The following is an 8,234-nucleotide window of genomic DNA, read 5'->3' as shown; positions in this document are numbered from 1 at the left end:
TCCTGTAGAAAGTCATTTGCTGCTACAGAGAATGATGGGAGCATGGATTTAGCTCTCCGTTAAGGAGTTGTCACAGTGAGCAATGTGGAATTTAGACATTCCTCTGGTTGTTTTCTTGAAGTATTATTTTGGAGACATTGACTGGGAACTGTGATATTTTCATTTTAATGACCTCTGTTATGAATGTTGATTCTCCTCTGGATCATCTAGTCCAAAATCCTATTTTTACAAAGGAGGGAAACTGAGGAGCAGAGAGATAAGGCTGTGCAATGAGTCTGTGGGAAAGACAATGCTCATACTTCTCCTGGTATGAGGTCCAGTATTTTTTCCACTCTACTAGGACATACAGAGGTTTACAAAGGATCAGGAAGTGAATGTTAACAGGAGAGATTGGCCAGGGCAACAGAGATAAACTAAGGTAGGGTACAAATTGGTAAACATTTTTAAAGGGTTATATAAAGATGGAAACTTTTTACAGGGCTTTGTGAAAATTATGACTGCCTGCTGCTCTCCTGTTCGCATTTAAAGATTCTCTCGTGTTCCCAGAGACATCTGACACCCCATACATCAGCAGTAGACCCCACTTTATTTTTTCTGCTGTCTGCCTCTGGAGCAGCAGGGTGGAAGCCAGGCAGTCTCCAGAAAACTTGGGACCCCTATTTCCGGAAGGTTTCAAGTCATCCCAGACCCCCTGCTCTTGGGACCGATGCTGGTTGAATCAACATTGCAATCTATAATGCTTGCTTGTGCGAGCGCCTTCTTTTTTCCCCTCTTTCCCCGACCACAAAGGGAGTGGTGTTTCAATATAACTTCCCAACATTGGGCAAAAATCAATTATGACTTTGACACTTTCCAAATAAAGTGTTTAGAAGACTGAGGGAGAACAGTGAATAAGACTTGTCTTTGTGAAGGCAGCAGCCGTGGAGAGCTTTATGGGCATTAAAACAAAAGCCCATAGTTCAGATCCCACTGGAACCAACTCCACAGAAGAACAGAGCCACACAATAGTGACTGATGGTGCTGCATACCTCTGTCCATGTGGGTCCTGTTGAAAGTCCCTGTGCCTCTCCCTAGGCAATTGAAGGGCTCTGTGCTCTTGTTAATTTGGATTTGCTATGAAAGGGAGTGTACAGGTTTGAGACACTTCCCTTGTGTATTAGTATCCCTCTATAGCCTTCTATTACCATTTTACCTTGCCAAGGTGGGATGAAAAAAATGCTACCTGGAAGACATTTTCTTTGTTCCTAATTGGAGATTATGCTCCGCAGTGAAAAGAAAACAGTGTATGAATTGGGACACCTTGGATTTCTAGTTCAGTGGCTCTGCAACTAACTCTCCAGGTGGCCTCAGGCCAGATATTTCATAGGATCATAGACTGAGAGATAGAAAGGACTTGAAAAATCATCTAGTCAACTGCCCCATCAATTTGGCTGATGAGAAAACTGAGGTCCAGAAAGGTTGAGTGATTTGTCCATGGTTGCTAAGGTAATAAGTGACACAGAGGAGGTTGGATTGAAGCCCAGGTCTTCTGATCTCAAATTGATTATTCTCTACCATTTGAGCCCTGAACATTCTTTCTTGTCAGAGCCGCAGGCTCCTTTGGGATCATCTTGTCCAGTCTTTTGCTCTGCAGGTCGGGAAATTGAAGCCCAGAGAAGTCATTTGCCTAAGGTCACTTACCTAGTAAGGGTCAAGGCTAGGACTCAGACTGACATCTCTGAAATGCAGTGCTTTTTCCTCCCCTCAGGAATATCATTGTTAGCACTCAATGGATTTAAATAATTGGTTCATTTTAGAAAAAGTTCCATCATGGATTTACATGAGAAGACAGAGAAGGTTAGAAGGTTAGGGAACTGGGAAATATTATAGCCCAATGCTCTCATTTTATAAATGGGGAAATTGAGGCTCACACAGGGAAAGTGACTGGTCCAACGTCACATACCCACACATCCACATCTGATTATTGAGGGGAGTAGTGTATGACACAGGGAAAATACTGAACTGAAGAGTTAGACCACTTTGATTCTCAACTCCTCCATTTTCTAAGCTATTTCAGAATCTTGAATCGATAAACATATATACATATACACATGTATATATACATATACATACACACACATGTCTGTGTTCCTCCTTCATTTTCGAAGAAGACCATGACATCAAAGAAATGATGACATGACTTGTACTTGACTTTGTTTTGAGTGAGGAAGGACTGTGCAGATGATCAGCCTCACTTTCTCCTCCTGAGCCATCTGGATTCAGTGACCAGTTATTCATTAGGATGATGGGAGAAGGCTCAGGATGCACTGGGACACCTTGGCCTGTTCAGGTACTCACTAAGAGTGAGGTAATGCCCATTCAGTAAATAGGCCTCTTTAAGAAGTGAACAGGGAATGGCCCCTTTAATGAGCAAAAGAAAGAAAAAAAAGTAAGTAAATGGAGCTAGGAGGGAAAGAGCAGCAGTTACTATTGATAATCATTCTGAAGCCAGGAGAGTCCCAAAAAGTGAACTCAAGTGGCGTTTGGGCAGAGACCGATTGTTGTGCAATGTATGGGCTTCAGAGTATGTATGTACAAATGTTAACACATATATACATCATATACATAAACACATGTAGATATGTATTATATATATGAAAACATAACTTTTATTCAGAATCTACATGTATGACTAGACTTAGGGCCTGGGCCTGAGGAGACTATATAGAATGTCAGCTGTCTTCATGTACCCAGTACAGCAGCTGTCATTTTCTTCATATCATCTCAGGACAAGACCACCTACACAACTAGTCTCTGGAGGTCTTTGCTGAACTAAATTCACTTCTGAAAATCAGGGACCAAGGAAACTGTCCCCAGGAGGATCAACAGTAGAATTCTCATCTTTGGATCAAAGTCTCTGTTCCTGAGCTGATTTGTTTGTTTTTGGTTGAAGAAAATGGACCCCAGGAGGTTGAAGACTCTGGGTCTCATGTCATGCTCTGGCCCATCCCTGAGAAGTGAGGATTTGGGAGGGGACAACAGCTTGCTCGCTCAAGAGAATAAGGCACATGCTGCCCTGGCCTGGATGGAGTTACTCTTCTTTTAGAGGAGATGATGGGGAAGGAAGAGCACCCTCACTAAAAACCAAACTATCTTCCTGGATGTCATTAGGTGCTATAGATGTTTATATAGTTCTGGCTCCAATGGAAGATCTGATGGACACACTCTAAGAGAAACATGGTAAGAGTCCCCACTGGAGGACCTACCTAGATTGCAATATCTATTGACAGAAATATGCCTCAGCTACCATCATTCAGGAGTGAGTATACTGCCACCTTCACATAGGAAAAGGTACCCAGAGCCTGGATCCTCTGTGAAAGGACTGTATTTGCAGACATTCTCACTGGGAAGGATGGCAACTCAGGGCTGCCATTACCACACTATTGGTGCCCCAAAGGACGCTCAGACTGGGCAAGTGACCTATAGAGAAGACAGGGCTGGCAGTTAGGAATCTGAGGAGAGACAAACAGAGAAGCAGGAAAATATGGAACATTTCATGAATATGCATGTCATTCATGCAGGGGTCTTGCTAATTTCTGTATCATTCCCATTTTAGTATATGTGCTGCCAAAGTCAGCACAGCTTATATATTCTTGTAGTAATTACCAAATGCCCTGCAATTTGCTGTGGAAGTTGTATCCGCTGTCTCCTAATTTTCCTCCTCACACACCTTCTTTTCCCATCAGTATCAATTTGCTATGGTATGAAGGCTGGTAGCTTCCTGCCTGGTTTCATCCATTACAGTAGCAAAAGCTGTTTGGTAAGTAGGATGGGATGGCCTGATAATTAGGAGGAGGAGAAAAAGCAAGAGCTGAAATTTCTTTTGTGTTGTTTTTGCTGCCTTCGGGGGTGCAAAAAGATGGTCTGAGAAAGCATGAGAAACATGTTTAGAAGAAATTATACAGCGATTACCATATGATACTTCATTCATTTTGACAAGGTAGAAAATATATGGTTTAAAAAAAAGAAAGAAAATCATGATCAGACATTTTCATTTGTTAAAATGTGGAGATTTTCCTCTTTGAGGGTCATACATAACTTGTTACTGAGATGTGAAATAAGGCATCTGAGGTCTGGGTAACTGGGTAAGAAAACCCATTAGTCACAAAGCAAGAGCAAAGGACCAGACAGACATGGATTGAGAGTTCTGTGAGTATTTTGATTTATTTGAGGCTAGAGGAAGGCCTCAAGAACACGAGAAGACAGACACAGAAAGCAGGCTTTAGCTAGTAAGGTTATATAAATTCAGCTCTTAAAACTTGGGTTTTAAGTGAATAAAACGCTGCATCTCATGTTAGTGTTAGAATAGAATGAATGAATTGAATGCAAACTTCACAGAACAAATCCCCTTAAAGATAAAAATGATTTGTTCTGTCAAACTTGGACTCAATCAAAAGACCACCCCCAAAGACCTTAGAAGGCCACGTGTGGCCTTGAGGCTACAGGTTCCCCATTCCTGGAATAGGATACTAGAGGTAACTAGATAGCCTAATAGATAGATCTCTGGCATCTGAATCAGGAAAACCTGAGCTTGAATCCTGCCCCAGATACTGGATAATTGAGTGATCTTGAGAAAGTCAATTAACTTCTTTGTACTCCAACTTCTTCATCCATAAAATGGATAGGCTAGACTCAGTGGTCTCTAAGGTCCTTTCCAACTCTGAATCTATGATCCCATCGCCTTCTCATTTCTTATCTTTCTTCTTTCGGGTGAGTCATAATAGTGACAACTTTAATTTTTGGGAAAAAAACATCCAAAAATGATGCTTTCCCCCACCTTCTCTGTCTTCAGTTGTAAAGTGAGGGTCACTATTTAATTCATGGCCTCATCACTAGGAAAAGCTACATTCCATATGGAGAACTGAAATTTTTTCAGCAGCTTATTAAATACTGAATTATTGGAAAGGCAAATTTTCCCATTTAAAGCAGGCCCTAAGAACTCTGTAGCCTGTACATCACATGAGTTCTATAGATGGTGTGTTAGGATGAATGTCAAGGAATGGGTTTGACCAGCAGTAATTATGACCTGAAAGAGAAGTCAAAGAAAAGGAATATACTCCACATTATAGAAGTCTTAAATTGAAGGGCAAGCAATCAGTGATTAGTAGAGGGGCAAGTGGGCAGCACAGTGGTTAGAGCACTGGGCCTGGAGTCAGGAACACTCATCTTCCTGAGTTCAGATTTGACCTCAGTCACTTACCAACTGTGTGACCCTGAGCAAGTCACTTAACCCTGTTTGCCTCAGTTTCCTCATCTGTAAAATGAATTGAAGAAGAAAATGACAAACTATTTCAGTATCTCTCCGAAAAAAACAAACAGATGGTGTCATGAAGAGTCAGATACAACTGAAAAACAACTATACAACATAGGGGAAAAGCCCAAAGGCACCAACAATCAGAGGATTATGTTCATATGCTATGAACTTTATTCTGAGGCAACAATTTTTCATACTAGTTGGTTACTTATATACTTTTTACTAAGGCATGAACAGGCTCCAGGCCCTAAGCAGTCCCGGAGCCATAACCAGAGTGGGACAACCAGGCTTGCCCCAGGGAATCAAATTAGAGAGTGCCTCAGCACTCAGAGTCCTTTAGCAGTGTAGAAATGTGGTTTAGCATCTAGTTAGGAAACTAGGCACTAGACCCATGCCAATTAGAACTTTCTCTGAAACTTGTAGTCGCCTTAGAAAGTTGCCTAAGAGTAAGCAGTTCAAAGACAATGATTCTGGAGGTGAGGAACTTAAAATGAAAAATAACACATTTTTGGATGTGGTCAGTATGGGAATTTAATTATGTATATTTATTTTGAAGGTTTTTTATTATTCCCTTTTATTATTCATTTGAAGGAAAAAAGTAGAAGGGAGAACAGTAAATGCTTGTTAAGCAAAAAAATAATAATTAAAAAAACAGAACAGAAACCTTAAAAAAAAAGAAAATTGCCTAAGAGTTCTGAGAAACTAAGTGACTCTCCCAGGGTTACACAGATGGTATTTATCTGCAGCAGGACACGATTCTTGTCTTTCTGGGTTCAAGGTCACATCTCTATCTACTAGGTCAAGTTTGCATCTTGTGGACAAAAAAAAATTAGTTAAAATAGAAAGCTACGAGATAATAAGCTGGGAGTGATCTTCCTGACTCACCTGCTCCCTTAACAGTAGGCTTGAATTTAACTCAAGGTTCCTGTCTCCTCAAAATGGGGCAATAAGAGGGCCTGATTTTACCATTTGCACTTAGCATGAAGAGTTCTATTTACTCTGCCAGTTTGGCCTCAGATGGTTCTGGTCAAAAGGTGGGGTGAAGTCAATATTTCTGAGTGGATCACGGAGAGACTAGTTGTCTATTGAGACTTCTGTTACATATTTATAATTACAATGACCAACTTCTTGTTCTCCACGTCTTTCAGTTGGTTTTGATTACCATCACCTTTCTGTGTTAACAAAGGTTTCTGTACTCAGCAAATGGTTATCACCAGACCCTCAGGCAAAATTTTTGGAAGAAAACTCCCAAGTGAGGGTTATAACGGGATATAGTTCTGTTTATGGGTGATGAACAGATGGAAACTTAGGATTTTTAAGACTGGGTTAAAAATAATATGGTATATCCTCAGGGAAGCTAAATATAGTTTTTGGTACTGTGCCAACAGCAGTAGCAGGAACAGAGCACTGAGAGGAAAATTCTCAGGAAATCAGGCCTGTGACAATCCCACTGCTGGTCTCCTCTCTCAAGAAATGGCAAGTAAGGGCTTTTCCTTGGAATCCACACAATGAACAAATTCTGCTAAGCTAATTGGTGTCATGGCCATTTATGCTGCAGCTGTGGCTTTGATCTTCTTTAGAAATTATCTGTTAAGACTCTGGTAAACACATGGCCTATTTAGCAATCATCCATTAAAGTCCAAGAGAAACAATGACACTTATTGCCTTAATCACTACCTGCTAGAATCTTATACTGTTCTGCCCCTTCAGAGAGGGGCTGCTTTGGTTGAATAACTGTAAGGAGAGTCAACAAATATGGGGGAAACAGTCAAATTCAAGTCCAATTCAAATAATTGAATTAGATGTGGTGAAATATTTTGCCCTATTTGTGGCAATAAACCAATAACAATTTATTGATCACCTACTATGTATCTGGTATCCTTGATGAAACCAATATAGTCCATTAAGTATCATTATGGAAGTTTCTCCAGATTTGAAAAGTAATCTAATTGAACAATTCACAGAATTCAGATTGGACCAATATGCTGCAACTCTCTATCTAACATCAAAAGTGTTGGCAACTGCAGAAATGACTTAATGACCGTTGATCTTGGTGAGTGCCAGTGAGGACTTTAGGCGAAGAAAGGCTAACCCATCCAGCCTTAGGTGAAATCAATTTCTCTCTGTCACTGTCTCTCTGTCTGTCTGCCCCCACCCCTCTAGTCTCTCTCTCTCGCTGCCTCTCTCTCTTACACACACACACACACACACACACACACACACACACACACACATACACACACACACACACACACACACACACACACACACACACACACCTCCCCTTCCATTCTTAAGGATAGCTCTAATCAGTCTCAATTTCCTCAACTTTAAAATGGGAACAATGACAGCAGTTACCTTACAAATTGGTTTCTAAGGATAAAATGGGATTACATACATATATGCAGATATATGTATATGTATGTATATGTGTATCTATATTTATCTATATGTGTGTATATACCCACACATACGTACAGACACACCCACTTTGAAAACCTTAGAGATTGATATGAATGTCTATTATTTATAGGAATTTCCCTCCCACCCCCCACAAATCTCAAGTTGCTTTCACAATTGTCTCCCCCAAAGCATTGCGCTTGGCTTTCCCATCTGGGGCCAAACATATAAACAAAATACAAGTCTAACCGTTCTTTTTACAGGATAGCCAACTGAGTACTTACAGGCAGCTCTTTTTTTTCAGGCTAACCATTCCCAATTCCTAAGCAAGTTGTTTATTTAATGCATGCTATATCCAAGGTACCATGCTATGCATTAGCTATACAAAGACAAAATAAAAGTGTCTGACCTCAAGGAGTTCTGATTCCACTGGGGAGATACAAAATGAAAATAGATAAGTATGCCATATATGGTTCAAGGGACCTTTCCAGAAAAGGGCTTCAACTCTGGGCTCAGGTAGACTAGGATTTTTGTACCTACA

General features: G+C 40.6%; 1 non-coding gene across 1 annotated transcript; it reads right to left on the bottom strand.

Annotated features, from left to right (window-relative positions):
• Positions 1-3,517: 3,517 nt before the first annotated feature.
• On the bottom strand, positions 3,518-3,619 carry LOC140521783 (U6 spliceosomal RNA). Its single transcript, XR_011973082.1, has one exon. It is a non-coding gene; the product is annotated as a U6 spliceosomal RNA (small nuclear RNA).
• Between the last annotated feature and the right edge of the window lie 4,615 nt (positions 3,620-8,234).

This window comes from Notamacropus eugenii, chromosome 1 (assembly GCF_028372415.1).
Source record: "Notamacropus eugenii isolate mMacEug1 chromosome 1, mMacEug1.pri_v2, whole genome shotgun sequence".
Lineage (NCBI taxonomy): Eukaryota > Metazoa > Chordata > Mammalia > Diprotodontia > Macropodidae > Notamacropus > Notamacropus eugenii.
This window is presented reverse-complemented; position numbering and strand designations above follow the sequence as displayed.